This window comes from Pelophylax lessonae, assembly GCF_965119305.1.
Source record: "Pelophylax lessonae genome assembly, chromosome: 3".
Classification (NCBI taxonomy): domain Eukaryota; kingdom Metazoa; phylum Chordata; class Amphibia; order Anura; family Ranidae; genus Pelophylax; species Pelophylax lessonae.
Genome location: NC_138770.1, coordinates 512,597,361 through 512,625,158, shown reverse-complemented (window position 1 = coordinate 512,625,158; position 27,798 = coordinate 512,597,361).

Here is a 27,798-nt window from a genome sequence, read left to right as displayed (position 1 = left end):
GCAGAGAGGGGGCCATAGGATGAGAGCAGAGAGGGGGCCATAGGATGAGAGCAGAGAGGGGGCCCTGGGATGAGAGCAGAGAGGGGGCCCTGGGATGAGAGCAGAGAGGGGGTCCTGGGATGAGAGCAGAGAGGGGGTCCTGGGATGAGAGCAGAGAGGGGGTCCTGGGATGAGAGCAGAGAGGGGGTCCTGGGATGAGGAGATGGGGGTCCTGGGATGAGGAGATGGGGGTCCTGGGATGAGGAGATGGGGGTCCTGGGATGAGGAGATGGGGGTCCTGGGATGAGGAGAGAGGGGGTCCTGGGATGAGGAGAGAGGGGCCCTGGGATGAGGAGAGAGGGGCCCTGGGATGAGGAGAGAGGGGTCCTGGGATGAGGAGATGGGGGTCCTGGGATGAGGAGATGGGGGTCCTGGGATGAGGAGAGAGGGGGTCCTGGGATGAGGAGAGAGGGGGTCCTGGGATGAGGAGAGAGGGGGTCCTGGGATGAGGAGAGAGGGGGTCCTGGGATGAGGAGAGAGGGGCCCTGGGATGAGGAGAGAGGGGCCCTGGGATGAGGAGAGAGGGGGTCCTGGGATGAGGAGAGGGGGTCCTGGGATGAGGAGATGGAGTCCTGGGATGAGGAGAGAGGGGGTCCTGGGATGAGGAGATGGAGTCCTGGGATGAGGAGAGAGGGGTCCTGGGATGAGGAGAGAGGGGGTCCTGGGATGAGGAGAGAGGGGGTCCTGGGATGAGGAGAGAGGGGGTCCTGGGATGAGGAGAGAGGGGGTCCTGGGATGAGGAGAGAGGGGGTCCTGGGATGAGGAGAGAGGGGTCCTGGGATGAGGAGAGAGGGGCCCTGGGATGAGGAGAGAGGGGCCCTGGGATGAGGAGAGAGGGGCCCTGGGATGAGGAGAGAGGGGCCCTGGGATGAGGAGAGAGGGGGTCCTGGGATGAGGAGAGAGGGGGTCCTGGGATGAGGAGAGAGGGGGTCCTGGGATGAGGAGATGGGGGTCCTGGGATGAGGAGAGAGGGGCCCTGGGATGAGGAGAGAGGGGGTCCTGGGATGAGGAGATGGGGGTCCTGGGATGAGGAGAGAGGGGTCCTGGGAGGAGGAGAGAGGGGCCCTGGGATGAGGAGAGAGGGGGTCCTGGGATTAGGAGAGAGGGGTCCTGGGATGAGGAGAGAGGGGGTCTTGGGATGAGGAGAGAGGGGCCCTGGGATGAGGAGAGAGGGGGTCCTGGGATGAGGAGATGGGGGTCCTGGGATGAGGAGAGAGGGGTCCTGGGAGGAGGAGAGAGGGGCCCTGGGATGAGGAGAGAGGGGGTCCTGGGATTAGGAGAGAGGGGTCCTGGGATGAGGAGAGAGGGGGTCTTGGGATGAGTGGCAATCTGCACCTCTTTGATTTGGGGAGAAGGGGCAGTAAGAGAACATGTGCTGGGGGGTGCATTTGGAGGGGAGAGGTCAGAGTTGAAATTCCCCTCACACCACCTCCTCACCTTCTAGCACAAGTCATCCCCCCTCCAAAAGCATCCCCCTAGCATATGCCCCTGCCCCCATCACTTCTCCATATGTGCATCCTTGTTATCTGTCCCCCTTCCGTATCCATAAACTATGTACAGTACATACCTCAGATAATCAGTGCAGCTCTTGAAGTTAATGTCCCTCCTCCCCGGCTACTCCTCCTCCCCCTGTCTGTGTACTTCAGAGCCGTGGAGGAGGATCCTTGGTGAGCTCTGTGTACTGTGCAGGCATCAGTTGGGGGGAGAGATGCAAGTGTCAGCTGCGGCAGAGGGACGATCGCTGCGTAAGGGAGCCCAGGCACCCTGAAAGAGATGCAGGAAATGTGTCCTGAGTGCCCACGCTAGTGTGTCTCTGTCAGGCCAGTTACCGGAGCTCAGCGCTGGAACTTGTTCTGGCACTGGGCTCCGGGATCATCACAGATGCTTTGGAAGGTAGGTGCCAGGAGCCTTTCATGGGGCCCCCTACTAGCCCCGGGCCCTCGGGCAGTGCCCGAGTGCCCTAATGGTCAGTCCGCCCCTGGTTCAGGGTGATGAGCTGTGTTGCGTTTACGCCAAACATAACGTTTTGCATTGTTGCCAAAAAGTTAGATTTTGGTTTCATCTGACCAGAGCACCTTCTTCCACATGTTTGGTGTGTTTCCCAGGTGGCTTGTGGCAAACTTTAAACGACACTTTTTATGGATATCTTTAAGAAATGGCTTTCTTCTTTCCACTCTTCCATAAAGGCCAGATTTGTGCAGTATACGATTGATTGTTGTCCTATGGACAGAGTCTCCCACCTCAGTTGTAGATCTCTGCAGTTCATCCAGAGTGATCATGGGCCTCTTGGCTGCATCTCTGATCAGTCTTCTCCTTGTATGAGCTGAAAGTTTAGAGGGACGGCCAGGTCTTCGTAGATTTGCAGTGGTCCGATACTCCTTCCATTTCAATATTATCACTTGCACAGTGCTCCTTGGGATGTTTAAAGCTTGGGAAATCTTTTTGTATCCAAATCCGGCTTTAAACTTCTCCACAACAGTATCTGGGACCTGCCTGGTGTGTTCCTTGTTCTTCATGATTCTCTCTGCGCTTTAAACGGACCTCTGAGACTATCACAGTGCAGGTGCATTTATATGGAGACTTGATTACACACAGGTGGATTCTATTTATCATCATTAGTCATTTAGATCAACATTGGATCATTCAGAGATCCTCACTGAACTTCCGAGTTTGCTGCACTGAAAGTAAAGGGGGTGAATGATTTTGTACGCCCAATTTTTCAGTTTTTTATTTGGTAACAAAGTTTGAAATATCCAATAAATTTCGTTCCACTTCATGATTGTGTCCCACTTGTTGTTGATTCTTCACAAAAAAATTAGCCCCCGTTCACACTAAGGCGACCTGTGAGGCCTCACAGGTCGCCGTAGGTCGCCTCCCATAGGGAAGCTGCGGATCCGTTCTAATAGGAGCGACACAAGTCGCTCCGACTTAGAAAAAGGGTCCGGAGCTTCTTTGGGGCGACCAGGAGGCGACCGCCAGAGACTTCAATGTTATGAAGTCCGTGGCGGCCGCTCCGAGGTCGCGGCGTCGCCCCTATGTGAACGGGGGCCTACAGTTTTATATCTTTATGTTTGAAGCCTGAAATGTGGCAAAAGGTTGCAAAGTTCAAGGGGGCCGAATACTTTCGCAAGGCACTATATTATTATATATATATATATATATATATATATATATATATACACACACACACAAAAAATTCTGCTATTCTGGGTAGGCGGGGCGCACCTCTTTGGCTGTGATTAGTCACAGCAGGAGTCAATCAGCGGGTGCCAGCCAACGGATGTCTGCCAGCGCCCGCTGATCAGAGCTCTGACAATGTAAACAAGGCAGAGCTCAGTCTTGTCAGCAGGCACACATTTAACTCTTTGATTGCCCTAGATATTTAACCCCTTCCCACCTAGTGTCATTAGTACAGTGACAGTATATAGCTTTAGCACTGATCACTGTATTCGTGTCACTGGTTCCCACAAAGTGTCAGTTAGTGTCAGAATGTCCATATTGCAGTTTCGCTGCAAGTCACAGATCGCTGACATTACTAGTATAAAAAAAAAAAAAAAAAAAAAAAAAAAAGGGGGGGGGAAGATTCCAGTATAAATGCACCATACTTTGTAGACACTATAACGTTTGCGCAAATCAAATAATCTACACTTTTTTTTTTTTTTTTTTTTTATATATATACATATTGGCCTAAAACAGCTGACACAGCGTAACGATGCAGGCTCTTGGGAGACGAAGTGTTGTCACCCTATTATGAACTTTCATTGCAGGATCACCAGGGATTATTTTAAGGAAAGCTGCAGATTCAAAAGTATTGAAAATCCCTTTTAAAATTATATGAATATGATAAAGATGAAATGTGATTTTAGTGATTAGGTTTACATACCATATACTAGCATTCTAATTTTCAGCAGAAGTTATTCTTTGAACTGACCATTGATCATTATTAGAACAATGTGGCTTTACCGTCCAGTGATTCAGCATTGCACACCGTTCTGCTCATCATGGGAGTTTCCACTGTCTGTAGTTCCCCATACAACTGTGAGGCGTCAGAACAGAAACTGGTGGGAGGAAGGCAGAGCAGACCGTAAAATTAGTCAATAGTAGATGGTTTTAGCTAGCAAGGTTAATGTAAAAGCTATGCAAGTCCCTTACAGTAATGCATCTCTTTGGCGTTTATAGTAAAATACAAGTAAAGTATTGCAAGCATAATTTGTTCTGGAAACATGCTTCTAATCCAAAGCACTCTTATAGCAAAGCAAATTTTCTATAAGAAATAATGGAGATGCAGAGGATTCATTCCACCACCATTTATTCATAAATCCTTCAGTTTATAGTCCATATAAAAAGATTATAGCAATGTGATAGGTTGTGTAACCATAAAAGGTTCATCCACAAAGGGCAGCCTCCACAGGGGGATTAGAAGCAAAATCCAGCAGGAGCTACAGTGTATTAAAAAGAAGAGAGTGTAGCAATACGGTTACATTTAATTTAGATTCAACATTCAGCAACTCACAAAGTTGATGAATAAAACAGACATCTAAGAATGCAGACAGCTGGGGTAAAGCTGTCCACATAGACTATCCTTCTCACCACCGTCAGTCTGCAGAAGTGATTGACCGATATCGTTTTTTTAATGCCGATACTGATATTTTGGTCATCGGATATCGGTATCGGCCAATATTTTCGGACATGTAAAAAAAATGTTTTCTTCATTTTTTTTTTTTTCTAAAGGTACTGTTGTGGAGGGATCTGGGGGTCTAAAAGACCTCAAACCCCTCCTCGGCACTGAAAAGCATTCAAAACGCCAAGTTTGGCTGTTTTGAATGCTGTCAGTTTTTTTTAATTCGGAGCCGAGTACCTGGAAGATCCGGGTTTTTTTACATGGAGACCGGCGCATGCGCATTTGCGGCAGGGATACCAGCTTTCACGGGGATACAGGTCTTCATGCCACACCGGGTCTTCTCTTTGGCAGCGGTGGAGGTAGACCCGGGTTATCCGTGGAAGGTGGCAGGAGGGGGGGGGGGGTACGTCCTCTCCCGATCCTTGTAAAGTCAGCCGACCGTCTGCTATGGACACCGGTACCGGGGCGATGCCTCTAGCTGCAGGCAACACCCCGGTACATGCACTTTCCCTAAATATCGGCAATATTGGTAACCTCAGGGGCCGATTCCGATATATCGGGGAAAGTGCATATCGGCCCCCGATATATCAGTGTTGCCGATAATCGGTCGATCTCTACTCTGCAGTAGAGCGATCTGAAAGCGAGGCTAAAGCGCTCGTGGGGCGTAGTGTGAAAGGGATGTTGGCTGTGGGGAGGATGGTCTATGCGGACAGCTTTACCCCGGATGCCTGCATACTTAGATGAGCCTTTTTTAATCATCAACCATGTAAGTTGCTAAATATTGAACCTTCATGAAATGCAACCATACTGCTACACTTAGAGGCACATCTTATCTCTTTTATACTCAGTTGTGACATGATGCTACTTGTATATCAAGTCAAAATTTATAAAAAAAATATTCTTGTCTTGCAAAATGCTCTCAAACCAAGTTACTCTCACTCCAAGGTTTTACTGTATATTTACTTTTTGTAGAAAACTGGGGTTTTAAAATCCTTTAACCGCTTGCCGACCGCCGCACGACTATTTACTGCGGCGGTCAGCCCCTCACAGTCAAAGCGACATAGTACTACGTTGCTAGCCTGTGAGGGTCTAGGGAGCGCGCGGTCACGGACCCCCCCACGCGTGTGACCGGCGGACCCGATGTCCTGATGATCGTCCGTTAGAGCAGACAGCTAATGTAAACAAGCCGCCTATCATTCTCCCCTGTGTAAGAATAGTGATCATACGGTTCTATGTAGGACCGTTGATCACTGTTCCTACACCTCAAGCCACAGCCAATCACAGTTAGAATCACACCCCTAGGGACACACATAACCCCTTCCTCTCAAAAAAAGTTAACCCTTTTACTGCCAGTGTCATTTTACAGTAACAGTGCATATGTATGGCACTGATTACTGTAGTAATGTCACTGGTAACCCCAAAAGTGTCAAAAATGTCAGTCAATGTCGCAAAAAAAAAAAAAAAAACGCAGATCGCCGCCATTACGCATTAAAAAAAAAACAACAATAATGACAAAAATCTCTCCCTTTGTTAGTAAACGCGATAACTTTTGCGCAAACCAATCAAAATACGGTTTTGCGGTTTTTTTTTACCAAACATATGTAGCATAAATCAAATTGGCCGAAAATGTTACAAAATTTAGATTTTTACATTTTTTTGGGGGGAATTTCATATAAAAAAAATATGAAAAATATTGTTATTTTTGCAAAATTGACGCTCTCTTTTTGTTTATAGCGCGTGATCAAAAAAAAAAAAAAAAAAATCGCACAAGTGATCAAATACCACCAAAAGAAAGCTCTGTTTGTGGGGAAAAAAAAAAGGACGTCAAATTTGTTTAGGTTCAGCGTTGCACGTCCACGCAATTGTCTGTTAAAGTCACGCAGTGCCGAATCGCAAAATAGGCCCTGGTCAGGAAGGGGGTAAAATCTTCCGGGGCTTAAGTGGTTAAAGCTGAACTCCAGGCAAACAGCTAAATACACATGAAATATGTATTGCGGCTTTCTCATTTATTTTATTTAAAGCGCTGCGTAAACTGTCGGTGCTATTTAAATCCTATATAATTTTTTAATTTATTCTGGTCACTTTATTTTTATTTTTAGTTTCAAACATTTTTCACTATGCACAGGGGTTTATACATTAAACATAAAATATGCAAGCAAGAATTGTTTTACCCGCCAAAAGATCTGTATCTCTGTTTATCCATTTCTGAGATTTACAACGCCCTGCCACACTGCATAGCCAGCCTGGTGATCTGACTATTCTCTACTTCAGTGAGAGCCTGTTCCCACTAACAGCACATTAAAACGATCATTAATTACAGGCTATGTGCTCTGGCAGCGCCTGGTATTGTTGCAACGCAAGCCACTGTATATCTTTTTCTTTTTGTAACTTTATTAATAAAATGTGAAAGTGACATTTAATTTTTTTCTAAGCTCCGCTGTGGTGCAAAAACAGATGAGAACTTCAGGTGAGCTTTGATGTGTTGTGGACAAATGCTGCATGTCTGTAACCCACCTGAAGGCAGCATTCCAGTGTGAACAGAGCACACGGAAAACAATTGTTTTCTATGTGTCCTTGTGGTTACTGGTATTGGATCAAGTGAAGAAAAAAGCTAGTCACTGCCCATAGGGTGAATTAACATTTAAGGCCCTACTATGGCACAGTCTGAGGCTGGGTTCACACTTATGCGATTTCAATGCGAGTTCCCCACATCTGATTTGCATGACAGGAGAGTGTGACCGGCTCTCCATGGAGCCAGTTCACATACCTCCGGGTGGCCGCGGTCCGCATTTGGAAAGAGTCCTGTGCGTCTTTGCCTCTGAATCAGGTGTGAATTCAGGCAGAAATTTGGACCCGATTCTCACCTGAATCAGAAAACAGGGATGCGCCGGACCCCCCTGCTGTGTGCCGCAGCATGTGTGAACTCAGCCTAAGTTAACACTGAATGCGGGTTTAAAATCATGTGAGTTCAGCTGAATTCACGCAATTTCAAACTGGCATTTCAGTCCGATTTCAGTGGCGATTTGAGCCTGGGCTGACTGGCAACTTTACAAGTACAAGCCAGAGGCCCATGGTGCAGCGACTCACCCCCACCCAGCCTCCTCCTTACCCCCATTCCAGGCTGAAGCTCTGCTCCAGGTACTCTCTACTCACAGGCTGAAACCGGGTTCCCTGGCCAGCAGGGGGTGGTTGGGGGGAGCTGGGACAGCTCATTTGGGACTCCAGTGTGGCATGGAACTGGCCTCTGCTCAGACACAGTTTACACCAGGGATCTTCAAACTACGGCCCTCCAGCTGTTGTGGAACTACACATCCCATGAGGCATTGGAAAAACTCTGACATGGCTAGGCATGATGGGTATTGTAGTTGCCGAACAACTGGAGGGCCGAAGTTTGAAGACCCCTAGTTAAGGGCTCTTTCACACGGTCCGCCTCCGTAGGCGGATCCGTGCTGCTCAGCGGGGATCGATCCGCGATCCCCGCTGAGCCGGCGGATGACAGCTCCGTCTCCGCTTGCAGTGCGGAGAGGGAGGTGTCACACCCCCCGCTGCTCTCTATGGGGGATCGGATGAGAGCGGACCGCCTGTCCACTCTCATCCGATCCGATCCCCAGGACGGATGGAAAATAGGGTTTCCATCCGTCCGGATTTCACGGACAGGATCGGATGCGGATGGCAGCGGGTGTCAGCGGAGGTGTCTCCGCTGACATCCGCTGCTCCATAGGGCTGAATGGGAATCCGATCAGATCCGCCTAAAAAACTGACAGGCGGATCTGATCGGAACGCCTGTGTGAAAGAGCCCTTACACCTTTCTATGCTTTGGGGGGGGGGGGGGGGAGGCCTGCGTCTTTAACCCGCACTCAGTAGGTCAGTGGCAGGCCTTTTGTCTTTTCTTCACCAGGAATCCTTTAGGCATGTCTGTGGCAGAAGCAGTGCAGCCTTTTTATGGGGCATTAGAGTGGCCCAGAGGGCAATTGCCCCCCAGTCCTCTCCTGGATTTGAGAGACATCTGGGCAGGTTCATGCACAGATGTCTATTGAAATGGCCCCCAAATTTAGTGCAGGAACTACTTTTGGTAATTGGTGCTGCACCACAAAGTCAGTGTTGCACCAATTCGGACGGTGTCATTGCCGGCAATAGTCTCCGATTGGACATGTCAAATCGGCCGAATGCGAACGGGCCTTAGAGGTTCACAGCAGAGTCTGCATTACTTACCTAACGCCTCTCTCCAGCAGGCTCTGGTGATGTTCTCCTCTCCCCCAAAGCTCTGGTCTGTGGTGGTCCCACAGGGTCATCACATAAAATGAAGGCCTATTAACCCCGTATTGTACATGGTGGAGGCAGGAGTGTGGCTGGGGCAGCATATAGGGGAGACTGCAGTGGACCAGTAGCACAGATTGAAGTAGTCTGCTGAAGCAAGAAGGTAAGTACTACAGCTTGTTCTAGACTTAATGAGCAATTAACCTTAAGGGAGGGGGGTTGTTGTGCCCAGAGCTGGGCTTTATTCAACACAACTAGAAAACCTTCCAGCCTGCAGTTGGACTGTGAGGGAGCAACAACAGGCTGATGGGATTGTCTCGCTGATCTTCTATGCATTTCCTTGTCAGCATCGGATTGGTCACAAGTACTCCCCCCCTCCCTTTCTCAGTCTTTGTGCAGAGGGATTCAACAGGTATTTATTTTAATACATCATGTTCATCATAACTTTTTTTTTTTTTTTACTATCTGCTTAGATTTCAACTTTAACCCTTTGAATATTTTAACTATAAAGCTCCTTTTATTCATCTGATGAGCAAGCAGCCACACCCATATGTTTCAGCTGGTTAGAATACATTGCTAGTCAACTGCGCCTGCAGTTACTTGTTCAGATAAATAAAGGATAATGAGTTTGGGCGTGTATGTGGGTTCACAGAATATCCTGAACTGTGAGAGAAGCCATGGGAAATTAAAGGGTATTTAAACCAAAGAACAAAAATTGAATGTATTAGCTTACCTGTCCTTTGATGTGGTGGCTGCATTGGTTTGCTTTTTTCATTTTATTTTAACCTGGTAATCAGTGCTAGGAAAATGTCATCCATCGCCCAGGGCAAAGAAGCAAAACTATGCCCCCTTCATTATGTGCGAGCTTATTCGATACGATCCCCAAGCAGTCAGCTGCTTGCCGAAAATCCTTGTATCAGAATGAGCTCACTGGCGCTCCCATCCATACATTAAACCGATGCATCCAGGACAGCTGTCCCTCCTGCCCACCCCTTTGTCCTGTCCCTGCTGGTAATACTACCATTAACACACTTCGCTTCCTAGGGTGACCATTGTACTATATTTAGGAGGATCAGGGTGGTCACCTTAGGAGGAAGTGTGTTAGGACTACCCCTCGCCATAACTCAGCAGGAGGTGTTTTGTAGTCCACAGAGATGGTAGCAATGCTAACTAATAACTGTTTGCAGAGGAAGAAAGCACAGCTTACAAGTAGAAATGGGTTCCAGTGTCCTTTAAACTTAACTTTAGCTAATCCCTTTTTTTTTTTTTTCTTTGTATTCTTTTTATTGTACGTTTTAATAAGGTAAGAACAAAAAAAAAAAAGACTGTAGACTGTGGGTCCATTTACACAGTGCAGCATGGTTCACACATATGCAGTAGAAAACTGTCTGTAAAGCCGGAAAGCTTCAGTGCCAGTTCACACCTTTGCAATGTAAGACGTCGCTTGTGATTCAGAGCGCACTGCTCTGCAAATCAGATTGCAGATACAGATTGTATGGCTGAATTTGCATCACATTTGGACCAAAGTCGCACAGGACCCTTTTTTTTGGTCCGCACCCATGCGTTCATAGCTATGTGACCTGATTTATGTCCAAACTGACAGTTCGCACTGCGATATGCAAACTGATCTGGGGGTGTCGTTAACTTTGTATTGACACCCCCAGCGATCTGCAAATGGCAGTGTGAACTGCCTGCGAGTCTAAAGCGATGCGGGAACCCACAGTGGATTCGCAGGGTTCCCGCATCGCATATGTGTGAACTGGCACTCACTGCTAGTTTCCCTTACCTAAGGTGCTAGCGCCTGGACCCAAAGCCGATTGAAGAATCAGCTCGAGTGAGGACATTGCTGGATCCCAGGACAGGTAAGTGTCCTTGTATTAAAGGTCAGCAGCTACAGTATTTGAAGCTGCTGAATTTTTTTTTTGGGAGAGACTGGAGCTTTTCTTCAATGAGCTGAGGGCTGGGTCGTTCCTGCTCTAACGCTCACGCAAGCTAAAGGGTAACTCCACTTTTGTGGGGAAAAAGACAGCAAATAAAGAAAAACAATATAGCGTATACAATTGCGACACAAATCATATTGTAATTGAATGCTATAAAAATTACATTTCCTTTTCAATCTGCAGCTGTTGTATTTTCTAAAAAAGCAATGCAATATGGCTACCTGGAGGTGTTCTGTATATAGAATGTGTACTGACCACACCCCAGAAATATAATTTCGTGCTTGTGTGATTGGCTCACTGATTTTCCCAGAAGTCTGCACTAAGACCCCTTTCACACTGAGGCGCTTTTCAAATGCCTTGGCGCTAAAAAAAAAAAAAGCACCTAAAAAGTTCATGAAAACCTATTTCTACTAAAATCAATGAATGCTTTCACACTGGGGCGGTGCGCTGGCAGTGCGGTGTAAAAGATCCTGCAAGAAGCATCTTTGGAGCACTAAAAAAAAAAGCACCTCAATGTCCCTCTCCATTGAAATGAATGGGAAGGGGCTCAAAATGGTTCTTGAAGCAGTTTTTGAGTCGCGTGCCCTTAAAAAAAAAAAAAAAAAAAAAAAAAAAAAAGTTCACCGCTAACGCCTGAAAAGCGCTCAGCATTTTATGGGCCTTTGAGTGCCTCTGTGAAAGGGCTCTAAGATGCAAGTCAGATTTCTGGCATCCCCTGGAACAAAAATGTCATTTTTGGTGAGAAACTCCCAATAGGAACACGTCTAAGGGGATGCAGACCCAGCAGCTTTTCTCATTAGTGCCCTGCAGCTGCCACAGCTGATTGATAATTATGAAACCACTCCAATTAGACCCACTCAGCACAGGGGAACAGAGGCAAAAAACTTGATTTCTTCAGAATAACAAAAGGTAGGAATCTGCAACAATGTTTGTTAAAATCCTTGCAAAGATCACCCAGAGGGGAATGTTTTTTTTTTTTTTCTCAACAAAAGTTTTTAGGGTCCTTTCACATGGGCGCAACCACCGACGGAGTCCATTCTGCTCAGCGGGGGGATCGATCCGCCGATCCCCACTGAGCAGGCAGATGACAGCTCTGTCTCCGCTCTGTGTGCGGAGACGGAGCTGTCGGATCCCTGCTGTTCTCTATGGGGAGATCGGATGAGAATGGACTGTCTGTCTGTTCTCATCCGATCTGATCCGCCAGACGGATGGAAAATAGGGTTTCCATCCGTCCCGGATTTCACGGACAGGATCGGATCGGACAGCAGCAGGTGTCAGTGGAGATGTCACTGCTGACATCTGCTGCTACATAGGGATGCATGGAGCATCCGATCATGTCCGCCTGAAAAACTGACAGGCAGATCGGATCGCCCATGTGAAAGGACCCTTACGCTTTAAAAGATTGACTGTGGGGTGGTAATGACCCAAATGAAGCTCATTGGAGTAACAAAGAAGCGCTAGTTTGGAATTCAGCTTTTTTGACAGGTACTCTTGTGGAGGGATCTGGGGGTTTAAAAGACCCCAAACCCCTCCTCTGCAATTAAATTCATTCAAAACACCAAGTTTGGCTGTTTTGAATGCTGTAATTTTTTTTTAATTTGGCGCCGAGTAACTGGAAGTGATGTCATGACATCACTTCCGGGTTTTTACATGGAGACCAGATCAGAGTCGAATGCGGCTTTGATTGGGTCTTCGGCGGCTGTGCCCGGTCTCCCGGGCAAGCTGCGGTGGGAGGGGGCGTCCCCTCCCGCTCCTTGTAATGACAGCCGAGCGCCTTCTCAGCCACATCGGTTGTCATTACAAGACAGCCGACCGTTGGCTATGGATGTCGGTACCAGGGTGATGCCTCTAGCTGCTGGCATCACTCCAGTACAAGCACTTTCCCTAAATATCGGCAATACCGGTAACCTCAGGGGCCGATTCTGATATATCAGGGAAAGTGCATATCGGCCACGCCGATAATCGGTCGATCCCTAGTTTGAACACCCCTGCTAAGGGATCCCGTCCACAGCTGTAGTATTGGTACTCTGGGCTTTCACTGGAGCTTCAGTTTTCTCTCGGTCTTCCGCCCCCTCTTTGACCACACTCTCATGCATCCACACAGGAGTCGCATCGTCATGGCACAGAGCAGTGCCATAAATGCATGCCGAGCTGCGCATGCAGTGTACATAAATAATGACAAGCAGGGAGAAGGGTTTATGAGGGAAAATCCTGTCAGCCATTTTTATTTTTTTTAGCTTAGTGGAACTATACTTCAACTGAGCACAAAAAAACAAAAATGCTATTTAAAGCGGTTGTAAACCCTAAAACATAAAAAAAAAAAAAAACCTGCAAGACAAAGGCATAATGAGCTAGTATGCATCGCATACTAGCCCATTATGTGTAACTTACCTTAGAACGAAGCCCCGACACGGACCCCCGGACATCGCTGCGGGCGCTGCCATGATCCCTCGCCGTCTCTTCTGGGTTCGGCGGCTCCGGCGCGGTGATTGGCCAGAAGAGACGGCTCCGGCGCGATGATTGGCCGGAGCCGCGATGACGTCACTCCCGCGCATGCGCGCGGGAGTGATTTTTCCGGCAAGCTCCCGGCAAGTTAATTGAAGGTCCCCCCGGACCTTCAGAGCGCATGCGCCGCTCGCGCGAGCGGCTGCATGCACTGTAAATATCTCCTAAACCGTGCCGGTTTAGGAGATATTATTTGTACCTGCAGGTAAGCCTTATTGTAGGCTTACCTGTAGGTTAAAGTGCCAAAAAGTGGGATACTACCGCTTTAATTCATTTTTAATTTTCAAAGCAAACTCACCCATCCATCCATGTCTCTATGCTTTATTTATTATTATTATACCCCCTATCATTCCTGGTCGTGGCCATCTTGAGTAAGGGCAGATGATTCATGTAGCATTTACTTCCTGGAATCCATCTGCCTTTAGCTCAAGCATGCAAGCAGGAGAGGGTGTGCATAGCTGAGAAAACCCCTCCTCCCCTACTGAAGACTTCTGGGATGTATGACATTGTTTGCCTAGACATGGAAACCAGGAAGTAACTGAAGAAATGTAATAAAACAAGTAAATATTATCTACTTTGCTAAACATTTACTAATGCTAGCAGCAGAAGGATTAAAAGTAGTCAATGTTGATTGAGAGAGTGACGTTCCACTTTAATTCCACTTTAACAAAGCATAAAGAGAGAAATGTATGAGTTTGCATATAGTTTAGGGTAAGTGACTGGTTTGAGAAGTAAGTTGTGGTGTATATAAATGGTAACACCTACAACACCCGACAGTGAAGCACATCTCATACATTGCTTCCTCTTCTGACACTTGGCCCCCACCCACCTGTGTTCTCAGACAGATCTCTAGAGCCATTGGAAAGAGGAAGACGCATATTTCTGAAAAGGGGAACAGACACATACGCTTGCTCTATTGCAGGTGGTGAGGGCTGGGTCCTGGCCATGGTTTGGAAATGGTCTTTGGGAAAAGTCTGACGTGCTTTGCCTGGTCTTAGTACACCCTTAAAGGATTCTTAGGTAACATCTCCAGTCCACATTTGAAAGTAAGTGATCCTTTGCTGCAAGTTTTTATTGTCCGATGTGTATGCGTACAAAGTATGACTGCTTAACGTTTATCATAGACTGACCTACATTCAAAACAATGGCTTGAAAGCAGATTTTAATCAAGATTGAGTTTCAAATCCTCTTCTGATATGACTTTATTACTATACACACGTAGGCTACATTATCTTATTAAGACATTTTAGCATATAAATCTTGGCTTTAGATTTGCAATTTCCTTTGTTATTCAGATTGAAGTTACTTTGCACACAGGTGTCACTCCTTAAGCTGGCAATACATTGAAGGGTTCATTGTAGGGGGGGGCACAGCCCCGGCACCATGCACTTGAATGGATTGCTAATGGAGGTCTAACTTTTTAGCTTTGCGGCTGTGGCATGTGTACAACCCAACCCAGCCGCTTTTGCATGGGGTGGTAAAAATGTGTCTTAACCGCCTATTTTTACCACCCCATGCAAAAGCAGCTGGGTTGGATTGTACACATGCTAAGGCCGCAAAGCGAAAGTTAGACCTCCATTAGCAATCCATTCAAGTGCATTGGGCCATGCCGCTACTTCCCTGCTTTACCCACCGTTGTGGCACATTGGTGTGGGCTAAACCGGGTTAAAACAGTCAAACGCCAATGGAATTGTTTAACACTTACGAAAAGTGGTCTGCTTTGGATCCCTTTTCAAAGGGGTGGCAAGGTCTGTCGCAAACCTAGATTTTCTTTTTAACAGATTCCTCCATCCACAATGACCCCACAGATGGGTGCATCCCCCCCCCCCACTCCCCCCTTCCGCTTGGCTGTTGAATCCTGACAGCCTGCAGTGGGTATCTGGATGGTGGCTGCATCTGATTGGATGTAGCCGCTGTTTGACCTGTGTCAAACAGAGCAGGGCTATCCACTAATGTTTGTCAGGTTCTTCAGGAACCAGACAGAATTTGCTCAGTGTATGGCCAACATAGGTTCACTTATGATCCAGAGAAGGAACAGACTTTTATATGCTAATTAATTTGTTTTCTGTGCATGACCCCATTCATACGTGCAATTTTATGTGCGTTGGTTGACACGCAACAAGAGGATTACTAACCTTTTGCACCTGTAAATTTCAGGTGCTTTTTTTTTTTTTTTTTGTACTGAATAATTGAACCTCTTGCCAACCGCCCACCGTAGTACTACTGCGGCAGGGCGGTTCGGCTGCGCAAAATCACGTAGTACTATGTGATTTTGTGCACAAGGTCTCTGCGGCCCACGCAATTGCCGCCGGCCTCCTGCGATCGTCGGATAAACTGACAGAAGACCTGCCTGCTTATGTAAACAAAGCAGGCGAGTCTTCTGTCAGACAGGCAGGGAGAGATCAGAAGTCTCAGCTAAGATGAAACCCCAATCTCTCGGTGTCAGAACCCTTCCCATACACAGTTAGTAAGCATATTTAGCTACACATTAACCCCTTTGATCACCCCCAGTGTTAACCCCTTCCCTGCCAGTGCCATTTATACAGTAACAGTGCATGTTATTTAGCACTGATTACTGTATTAATGTCACTGGTCCCTGAAAAGTGTCAAAAATGTAAATTTGCAGCGGACAGATCGGGCTCCTATGTCACAGTCCCGCTAAAAACCGCCATTACTAATAAAAACAAAAAAATAAATAAAAATTCCAAAAATCTATCGCGTAGTTTGTAAACGCTATAACTTTTGTGCAAACCAATTAAAATAAGCTTTTTGGGATTTTTTTTTTTTTTTTTACCAAAAATATGTAGCAGTATACAAACTGGCCTAAACTGATAAAAATTTGATTTTTAAAAAAATTTTTGGGGAATGTTTTATAGCAGAAAGTAAAAAAATATGTCTTTTTTTTTTTTTTTTTTCAAAATTGTCACTTTTTTTTTTTTTATAGCGCAAAATCTAAAAACAGCAGAGGTGATCAAATAGCACCAAAAGAAAGCTCTATTTGTGGGGGAAAAAAAGGACATCAATTGTATTTGGGTACAGCTTCCCATGGCTGTGCAATTTTTCGTTAAAGTAAAAAGTAAAAGTAAAGTCATTAAAGTGCTAAATCGCAAAAAATGGCCTGGTCATTTAGATGTACAATTTTTTAATATGTGTAGCACTGTATATGTAGAATATTTTTTATACATACGAATAAATTATGATTCTTTTTATATACATTAGGGTGTCTGACTGCCGCTTTTAAAGTTCCACCCAAAAGGGTAATTGTTTGTCTGTATTAATACAGGGACGTGGCAGCCGACATCCTAGTTCTGATATAAAAAGGGAAATATATCAAATTTTTTTTTCTTTTTTTTTTGGTGTGATAATGTACATTTTTGTTGTAACTAAACCCAAAAAACCTCCGCTAAAATAAGTCTTTGATTATGCCCTGTGGGAGTGATGAAACGCGTCGACATAGATTCCGGTTCCTCGGAGACGTCACGTCCGGCTAGTGGTGGAACGCACGCGGAGGTTTGCGCTCCATGTCCGCCTCGCAGGACGGACTCAGACTGAGTGACTGACTGCCCTGCTGTTTTATGCTTTACCCAATTGCAATACTTTTTCTGCAACACTGTAAGTTTAATTTTAATGATTTCTACAAATGAACACGGATATATTACACTATTGGGATTCTCTCTTCTCCAAGCCACAAGATACATGAGATGTGACGTCCTCCCACTTACAATATACAGCCCAATAGACCCACACGCTATATTGCGAAGGGGTCCACATCTTTTGGTAAGCGCAAGCATTAGAAGGTGAAAAGCGCAGTTCACTGCAGGAGTTTAAAGTTGTGAGGCACCTCAGCACTTTATCTGGATCAACATTGGAATTTTTTTCTTGGACTTTCACTGAGCACTTGCTAGTAGCAATCATTTTGTACTGAAGTTTCACCTTTCTCATTTGTTCATTTTAGTTTATTTGCGCTGTGATCTATGATGGATGATGTACATTTTTGGTTTCACATACTTTAATGGGAGCACACGAAAAATGCAAAAAAAAATAAATGCAGACGTGCGAGTGTAATGCTGGCCTAACACAGGACCTGCATTCTTTCAGCATGAAACTTCTGGGAAGTTATGCCAAGCTTGAATGTTTTTGCTCCTTGACACCCTACAGACTGGCTTGGTCACACTTCATGCATGGTAAAACGGTTTTGTTTGGTGGTGCTATGGTCTTGTAAAGAATAGAGTGCTGTTTACCTTTTTTTTTTTTTTTTTTTTTTTTTTTTTTTTTTTTTTACCATTCCTGAAATGTCAGTGTGACATTTCATGCATTTCTATGTGCAGTGGTTGGCTGCGGTGCATAGAAATGCAGAGGGGAACTAAGCTGCAGCTGGTTGGGCTGAAAGATTGCTGGTGCACCATACCAAAGCTCATCCAAAGGCTGCATTTAAAGTGGTTGTAAACCCTCTCTTGGAAGTTGTACCTATAGGTAAGCCTTATTAAAGGCTTACCTATATGTACTGTAAATATCTCCTTAACTTGCACCGTTTAGGAGATATTTACTTTTAATGCAGCCGATTACATCATCGGCGAATGCGTTTTGAAGGAACGGCCACCCGTGCCATTCCTTCAGTGCCATGAACGGCGGCTCCCGCGCGCATGCGCGGAAGTGATGTTATCGTGCCACTTATTCTTGACCAAAAAAAAAAAAACACTTAATCCTCTGTTCCATCAAGGCAGACAGCGCCCCCCCCCCCCATGTTCTGGAGGTGCACTGTCCCTCAGTATCATTATGTCCCTATGCATGGCTATGGATACGGCATCTCTTAATGCGGTCAGGACCTCAGATAACTGAAGCATGGTGAAGAAGAGGCTGCAGTCTAGCAGCATGGAGGATCTGTGTGGATGAAGCCCCACTCCAAAAGAAAGATTTTCAAGTTTCCCATAAGAGAGCTTTAAAGTGGTTTTCAAGTTTCCCATAAGAGAGCTTTAAAGTGGTTCTAAAGCCAAAAGTTTTTTCTACCTAATGCATTACCTGCGTTAAGTTCTAAACTCTTCTATGAGTTTTTTTTTTTCCCACCCCCTTCCCTAAATACCTGAGCCTTGTATCGATCCAGTGCCTTGCTCGTCTGCGCAGGCTTAGCGACAGTAGTGGTAGCCATTTGCTCCTGCTGCTGTAAACCAAATCAAAAGGAGAGTGTGGGGCATGGCTGATCCACGCTGTGTGTGTCTATGGATGCACACAGCCCGACTCTGGAGCAAGTCTGTGCCACAATAGTAAGCCGCTTCCTATGGTGGCACATGGAGAAAAAGAGTTGCCAAGATTGCAGGCGAAGAACCCCAGAAGCAGGGGGTTCAGGGTCACTGTGTGCAATACAATCACACAGAGCAGGTAGGTATAACGTTTGATATTTTAATTATAATAATAATAATTATTATATTTAATTTAAAAAAAAACACAAAGCTTTACTTTTATTATTATTATTATTATTATTATATTTATTTAAAAAAAAAAAAAAAAAGGCTTTACAACCACTGTTTACAACAACTGTTTGTCTCTACAGCGTTTTTTTATTTTTCTTTTCTATTACCCCCCCCCCCCCCTTCTTCTTTTTTTTTTTTTTTTTTTTTTTTTTTTTTCAGGCTTTTTAGTCAATGGAAAACCAGTTACTAGGAATAGGAGACAGTAGTTAACCATGAAATTGCGAAAAAAGGACATGTAGCACGTGTTTTCTAAGCACATCTAGAGTCTATTGGGGCAAAAAACTTGCAAATCTCCTGCAAACGTGCTGTCATTCAACGCTCCAAAAAGTACATTTCTCACACAATAGAATAACATGGACATCTGGTGTTGAGCATTTAAAACTTTCCTGGGAATGCACTTAAAATCGCTCAGATATGAATAGGGGTTAAAGGCTTCGCTGCTTTCACGAATGTATTGTGTTGTGTGCAGGACCAGTTTTGTTGGCCCTTTTTTGCTTCTCATTGTTTGTGTTTTTTTTTTTTTTTTTTTTTTTATGTATAGCGTTTAGACTTTTACTTCTACAACAGCAAACGTAACAAAAAATTCAGACCTCCTCCGCTGGTAATCCCTGACGGGGTTTATTAGGTTACTTGTCAGTTAAACAGGTTGTGAAATATGACTGAAGTTCACCTGTGGCCATTACTGCAGCATACTACCTTTGTTGCTAGGTTATAAGGGCTGTCACAGGCAGCCCAACACAGGAGGCGACAGGTGAAAAGAGATCTCACCGAAACTAAAATTTGCTGTGATTTTTGTCCCCCCCCCTCAAGTTGAAACACCTGACAATCTTTGTGTGTGTGTACACAATCAGACATTTCCCAACAAGTTGGACCACTTAGGAGTTAACCCCTGTACAGCCTGATGAATGCGACCGATGATAGAATTGGCTGCATCATTTTTAAATATTGGCATAAGTAATGACCTGATGAGTTACCTAAATAATAGTAGTGGAGACTGATGGTTTTTGTCATGTAGCTGCTTCCTTTAGGGCCAGTTCCCATCTGTGCAGTGCGTTCCAACCGAATTCTGTGTAACATGCATTTTCATGGAAGCACATCAAAGATGCAGCAAGCAGGATTTTTTTTTTTTTTTAATGTACCTAACCTAAAATGCACATGTATGAAGGGGGGACCTTAAAGTCTAAGGCTGGCCATACATTATACATTTTTTTTTTTTTTTTTTTTTTTTACAATTTTTTCTTTAAATTTAAGCCCCATACACACGCACAGATTGTTGGCCGTATATTGTCGGCCAAGGTCCGATCTGCCAATTGTAGGCTTGTTAGTATGATGCTTCCGACAACCAACTGCGAATTTTCGGCCGAAAAAATCTGGTGTGCATGCTATAAAATTTTTGTTGGCCAACAACAGAACGGCCGATTGTTCCTCAGTCAGTACAGATTTCGGCAGACAAAAATAGGATGAGCGAGACTGGGCATGCTCAGAGAAGAAAAAACACACGGAAAGTCAACCATCACATGACATCACTTCTGAAGTTGGTTTTTGTTGGCCAACAAAAGTCCAGTGCAAGTCTAGAGCACATTTCAACCAACAAACACTGGACAAAAGATGGCCGATCGGTTGGCCAACAATCTGTGCGTGTGTACGGGGCTTTACATTCAACTATGTAGTACATAGGTCTGCCTAATTGGATACAACTGAGTGGTGTTTAGTTTTGACCTCATATTTATATGTTTTTTTTGTAAATATAACAGAAAATTGTACAAGAAAATTGAACATGTATGGCCAGCCTTAAGGCCCGTACACACGTGCAGATTGTCGGCCAAAAAGATTCGGCCGACGACCGATCGGCCGATTTTCGGCTTGTTAGTATGATGCTTCCGACAGCGCACTTTCGGCCGAACAGAATCTGTCGTGCAAGCATTAAAATTTTTGTATGCCGACACCAGAACGGCCGATTGTTCGCCAGTCAGTACAGAATTCGGCCGACAGACAGCAGATTTGCAAGACTGGGCATGCTCAGAAAAGAAAAAACACAGGGAAAGTTAACCATCACATGACATCACTTCTGCAGTCGGCGGACAAAATTTGTGTGCAGTCTTTTGCACTTTTCAGCGGACACGACAGCCCGGGGACAAAAGACGGCCGATCGTTCGGCCGACGATCAGTACGTGTGTACGGGGCTTTAGGCCTCTTTCACACGGGCGCACCGCCCGACGGAGTCCGTTCTGCTCAGCAGAGGATTGATCTGTTGATCCCCACTGAGCAGGCGGATGACAGCTCTGTGTGCAGAGACTGAGCTGTGAGATCCCCACTGTCCTCTATGGGGAGATCGGATGAGAACGGACCACCTGTCTGTTCTCCTCTGATCCCATCCGATCCTCCAGATGGATAGAAAATGGGGTTTCCATCCGTCCGAATTTCACGGACAAGATCAGATCGGAGAGCAGCGGGTTTCAGCTGACATGTCTGCGCTGACATCTGCTGCCCCATAGGGATGCATGGAGCATCCGATCAGGTCCACCTGAAAAACTGACAGGTGGATCAGATTAGATCGCCCATGTGAAAGGGGCCATACTCCATCTTTTGCACTATGTTGCAAATGCACATGGTGGTAATTAATCCCCCTCCCCCATGACAGTGGGGTTCTCCTTTATTATCAGCTGTCACTCTTGAAATCAGCAGAGCCCTGTACAGAGATCTGTGAATGAATGAACTACAAGTAACCTCTTCCACAGTGGCATACAGACTTCTCAATGGAATACAAGTGTGGTGATCACATGTTGTCCATTGGCACTACCTCTAGCTCTCTAACTGAAAGCCCATACCTACCTTTGCACAAAGAGCTGGAGAAGGGTCCTCAAGAGCCTGGTACCATCCCTGTGATCCACTAATGCAATGCTTTGCAGGCTCCTAATGAAAAAAATAAATACATGCACATTTTTCTTTCCCCCTGCAAATATATTAGCATTTAGTATCCTTTTTCTAAAAGGTGGACTTGGCCCTCAAGGCTTATGTATTTGGGAAGGAATGCTAAGGAAGCAAAATGCACATATAAGATCAAAGTTTTTCAGTTCTGTTCAGATAAAATTAATTCTAAATGTGATGCAAATGAGCCTGCATTAACACCTGAGCAGAATGCATTCCTAGTGATCTCAAAACAATTTTTTCCAAGCATTTTACAAGCTTTGTGCAAGCGTTTTTGTACCTGTATCAAGCTTTATGTGATTGTTGGCTGGGCTGGTTATAGAGAGTAGATTTCCAAAGGAGAATTTTTAAGGCATAAAAATGTGCACAAAAGCATGTGTTCCCATTTTACAGGCTCACCCAAGTCTATGGGGGAAAAAATGGCTCTAATACACTTCTCATGCAATGTAAGCACATCCCTTTTGCTGATGTAAACTTAAAAAGGAACTGAACTTGGAGGAACTGAAGTTCAGTTGAAAGAAACTGCGAGCTGGCAGGCTTGTAGGTAGGTGCAGTCTATTTTCTTAACTGCAGGTGACGCTTAACCGCAGCGGCATTGCAGGGGGAGAGAAAGGCAGGAGGAGCATGATTCCTCTATGCTTTCCTGAGTCACTAGAGGAGCTATCCGGTTGGATGTTGCCACCCCATGTGACTCTGGCAGCTATCTTGGATCAGGCTGAGTCTATTAAGCCAAGTTCCACCCTAATTTTACACTTTAGGTATTCCAGCAGTGATCGGTATGCTAAATAAGAATTGGGCAATAAGAATTTTTTTTTTTTTGGGGGTCCCTTACCTTATTTTAGGAGCATAGTTTGTTCTACTTCCTCCTTCTCCTCCTTCTGCAGCCACGGCCCCAGACGTCACTTCCGGCTTTCATTGCGTCCTGGGAGATGTTTATCATCAATCCCAGGGGGCAATGGGCATCGCCGGCCGCTCCTCTCATCGCGTGATTTCCAAAGCGGAAATGACGTATGAAAGGCGGCGTCAGCGTTATTTTTAAAAAGGGTAACCAGGCTATTGTTGCCATTGTTACCCTAGCGTCCGAAGCAGAGTGATCGTGGTTTTGGAGCAGAGCACAGCAGCGTTACAACTTCGTTACTTTGCTCCAATTGTGGCCAGTAGGTGAGTGTAGGCAGGGTTGGGGACACTATAATGTGGGCACTGTGATGGGTGGCAGCACTGTGATGGGGCACTGTGATGGATGGCAGTACTGTGATGGGGCACTGTGATGGGGGCACTGTAATAGATGGCGGCACTTTGATGGGGGCATTGTGATGGCAGCACTGTGATGGATGGCAGCACTTTGATGGGGGCATTGTGATGCAGCACTGTGATGTGGGCAATTTTATGGAGGCACTGTGATGGGTTGCAGCATTTTGATGGGGGCACTGTGATGGATGGCAGCACTGTGATGGGGCACTGTAATGGGTGGCAGCACTTTGATGGGGGCATTGTGATGGCAGCACTGTGATGTGGGCAATTTTATGGAGGCACTGTGATGGGTGGCAGCATTTTGATGGATGGCAGCAGCACTGTGATGTGGGCAATTTTATGGGGGCACTGTAATGGATGGCAGCACTGTGATGGGGGCACTGTGATGGATGGGGCACTTTGATGGGGGCAATTTTATGGGGGCACTGTGATGGCAGCACTTTGATGGGGGCAATGTGATGGCAGCACTGTGATGGATAGTGGTGTTTTGTTTGCACGTTTTTAAGACAATCACTTCCTTGTTCTGTGTTCCTTGTTCCTGGAGGCGGAGAAGGCAAGGGTTTTATATTACAAAAGGGGCGGCAACTTCCTCCGAGACTGCCGTCGCTATGGAAACCCGACTATGCCGATCCCAATCTACAGTGCATGCACGAGAATGCCAGGTGCATTCTGGGTAGCCAGCTTGCACTGGAAGCAGGAAGGACGACACAGCAGCTTCCACAGCGGCTTCAGATGCCCACAGTCGAGATTGCTGCGCTCAGACAGTGTTTTTAAAAGTAAGAATTTGAATACAATCTAATATTGTACAACTTATAAATCTGAGAATAGTGGTACTGTAAAGGGGTATTTTTATTTAAAAGTATTTTCGGCCGGCACTCCACTTTAAGACCCCAGCTCCCAGGCTTGGTGCATGTTTCCAGTTTGGGTAGTGTAGAGAGAGGTCACCCATCTGACAGGGACAGTGATTAGCAGCATGGAGAGGTTCTAGACAAGTAGGGAAAGGATAGGGACATGCCATTCTTCCTGGAAACCTTCCCATTTGGGTACGGACCAGCCAGGCCACATTCTGCCCCTCAAGACAGATGCTGTTGGCACAGCTGAGACTTGCTCTACTACACACTGCTGTTATACACTGTGAGTGTTCCCGAGTAGGTGTCTTCCTACCGGGTTGTTGTACTGGATTTTGCATTAATACAAGTTCCGTTCCCTGCAATTAGACTTTTGCGGGTTTACTGCAACTGCACCATGCTGCACCTCGCTACAGGCTTTTATTGCAGAAGAGGCAAGCACTGGCTCTTCTGCAAAAAATTATACCTACCTGCCTGCTCGCCGTCTTCTCTGTAACTGTAAACTGAGTTGCGCATGCACAACTCAGCTTACAGCGACGGTCCGGAGTGAGGTCTGCCCCCGCTGACCAATGAAGAGGTCTAAGGACCGACACTCAGAAGACGCATTAAGCCTTTAGTTTTGTAAATCTTTCTGGAAAAATCTGAAAATGGCAAGAGAAAATGAGAGAAAATGGCAATGGCAAAAAAAGGTTTTCAGATAGAAGTTACAGGCTTGCAAAAATTGATGCTTGTTATAATCTTAACAGTTTCCTGTAAGAGGTAAAAGCATTTCATTTGTGTTTCCTCTGCCTGTAAGTCACAGCTGTTAACTGACAGAGGAAGTACTTTTCTAATCTGTGAGAAAATGATGTAAGCTTCCTTGCTGATATTGTAAAGGCCCCAAAAATATAGTGTAGAAGGTTCAAATGCAGCAGCAGGTTCAATCATGCATTGAGTGAGTTTGTTAGTTGAATGTAGATATTTTCAATGGCTCTACCTTAATGCAGGTTAGGTTTCACATCTGTGCTCTTTGGCATTGCACACATGCTGATATGCGTATATACAGTATCCCACAGAAGTGAGTACATCCCTCCACATTTTTGTAAACATTTTATTTTCATGTGACAACACTGAAGAAATGACACTTTGCTAAATGGTAAAGTAGTGGGTCTACAGCTTGTATAACAGTGTAAATTTGCTATAAAAATATTACCGGAATTTAAACCCTCTTTACCAAAAAAGTATATATAAAGGTGTGAATAAATAAAATAAGAATATGATGCAGCTGCTGTTGCACTAAGTAAAAAAACGTAGGTAAAATTATAAAATCAAAATTAAAACAGCGCTAGCATAAATACAATTGAATGTTAAAACTAAGACATTAAAAATATATAATGTGCAAATAGTGCTATAAATCATACAAGTGTATAAATCAATTTAAGAGAAAAAAAGTCCTTTTTTGCACTTAAATTGATTTATACACTTGTATGATTTATAGCACTATTTGCACATTATATATTTTTAATGTCTTAGTTTTAACATTCAGCCCCCGTTCACATTAGGTCGCTCTGACTTCGGGGGCGACCTGTGAAGTCGCGTGCAGCGCGACTTCGGCTCGACTTGCACGGACTTCACATAATGGAAGTCAATGCAAGTCGCCTCCAGGTCGCCCCGAAGTAGTACAGGACCCTTTTTCTAAGTCGGAGCGACTTGTGTCGCTCCTATTAGAACGGCTCCTGTACTACACAGTGGGAGCGACGGTGCACGACTTGTCAGGCTGACCAAGTCACCTGACAAGTCGTGCCAGTGTGAATGGACTCTTAATTGTATTTATGCTAGCGCTCTTTTAATTTTGATTTTATAAGTGTAAATTTGCTGTCCCCTTAAAATAGCTTAACACACAGTCATTAATGTCTAAACAAAAGTGAGTACACCCCTAAGTGAAAATGTCCAAATTGGGCCCAATTAGCCGTTTTCCCTCCCCCAGTGTCATGTTACCCATTAGTGTTACAAGGTCTCAGCTGTGATTGGGGAGTAGGTGTATTAAATTTGGTGTTATCACTCTCTTACTAGTCACTGGAAGTTCAACATGGCAAATAACTCTCTGAGTATCTGAAAAAAGAATTGTTGCTCTACATAAAGATGGCCTAGGCCCGTGATGGCAAACCTTGGCACCCCAGATGTTTTAGAAATACATTTCCCATGATGCTCATGCACTCTGCAGTATAGTTGAGCATCATTGGAAATGTAGTTCCAAAACATCTGGGGTGCCAAGGTTCGCCATCACTGGCCTAGGCTATAAGAAGATTGCCAAGACCCTGAAACTGAGCTGCAGCATGGTGGCCAAGACCATACTGTGGTTCCACTCAGAACAGGCCTCGCCATGGTCGACCAAAGCAGTTAAGTGCAGGTGCTCAGCGTCCTATCCAGAAGTTGTCTTTGGGAAATAGGCGTATGAGTGCTGCCAGCATTGCTGCTGAGGTTGAAGGGGTGGGGGGTCAGCCTGCTCAGACCATATGCCACATACTGCATCAAATTGGTCTGCAAGGCTGTCGTCCCAGAAGGAAGCCTCTTCTAAAGATAATGCTCAAGAAAGCCAGTGTGATGAAGACAAGCAGACTAAGGACATGGATTACTGGAACTATGTCCTGTGATCTGATGAGACCAAGATAAACTTATTTGGTTCAGATGGTGTCAATCATGTGTGGCAGCAACCAGGTGAGGAGTACACAGACAAGTGTGTCTTGCCTACAGTTAAGGCACGTACACACGAGTGGAAATTCGGCCGGGAATTTTTGTCCGACGACCGATCTGACGATTTTCGGCGTGTTAGTATGATGCTTCCGACAACCGACTTTTCGGCCGAAAAAATCCTGGTGTGCAGGCTATATAATTTTTGTCGACCATCAAAACACATCCGATTTTCGTCTCATTAGTACAGATTTCGATGGGGAAAAATCTTATGAGCAAGACTAGGCATGCTCAGAGATGAAAGAACACATACAAAGCAATCCAACACATGACATCACTTCTGAAGTAGAATTCTGTCGTGCGGGAAAATTTGTGTGCAGTCTAGAGCTTATTCCAACCAACAGACACGACTCTGGACAAAAGACGGACGACCGGTCGGCGGAAATTCGTTGCGTGTGTACGAGGCTTCAAGCATGGTGGTGGGAGTGTCATGGTCTGGGGGTTCCATGAGTGCTGCCGACACTGGGGAGCTACAGTTCATTAAGGCAGGGGTGGGGAACCTTTTTTTTCTACCAAGGGCCATTTGGATTTTTGTAACATCATTCGGGGGCTGTACAAAATTATCAACTTAAAAATTAGCCTGTTATATTTGGTCAAACATTTAATTAACTCACCCCTAATGTGATGGCTGGAACTGCTTCTCTTTGGTGAGGGGTGTGTGAGGTTAGCTGATATTAATGATGTTGCTACTCGCAACTGGTTTTCCAGGTTTGCGTCAGTCAGTCTGGAGCGCAGTCGACTCTATGCAATGGTGAGTTTTGAAAAGAAGGCTGGTACACTACTGGCTGGTACTGCTGGCTCAGGCTGGTACACTGCTGACTGGTACTGCTGTGGGTATGGCTGTGGGTACTGCTGGCTCAGGCTGGTACTGTGCTGTGGGTACTACTGGCTGGTACTGCTCTGGGCACTGCTGGCTCAGGCTGGTACACTAATGGCTGGTACTGCTGTGGGTACTGCTGGCTGGTACTGCTGTGGGTACAGCTGGCTTAGGCTGGTACTGCTTCCTGGTACTGTGCTGTGGGTACTGCTGTCTGGTACTGCTATGGGTACTGCTGGATGGTACTGCTGTGGGTACTGCTGGATGGTACTGCTGGCTTAGGCTAGTACTGCTGGATGGTACTGCTGTGGGTACTGGTGGCTCAGGCTAGTACTGCTTGCTGGTACTGTGCTGTGGATACTGCTGGATGGTACTGCTGGCTCAGGCTGGTACT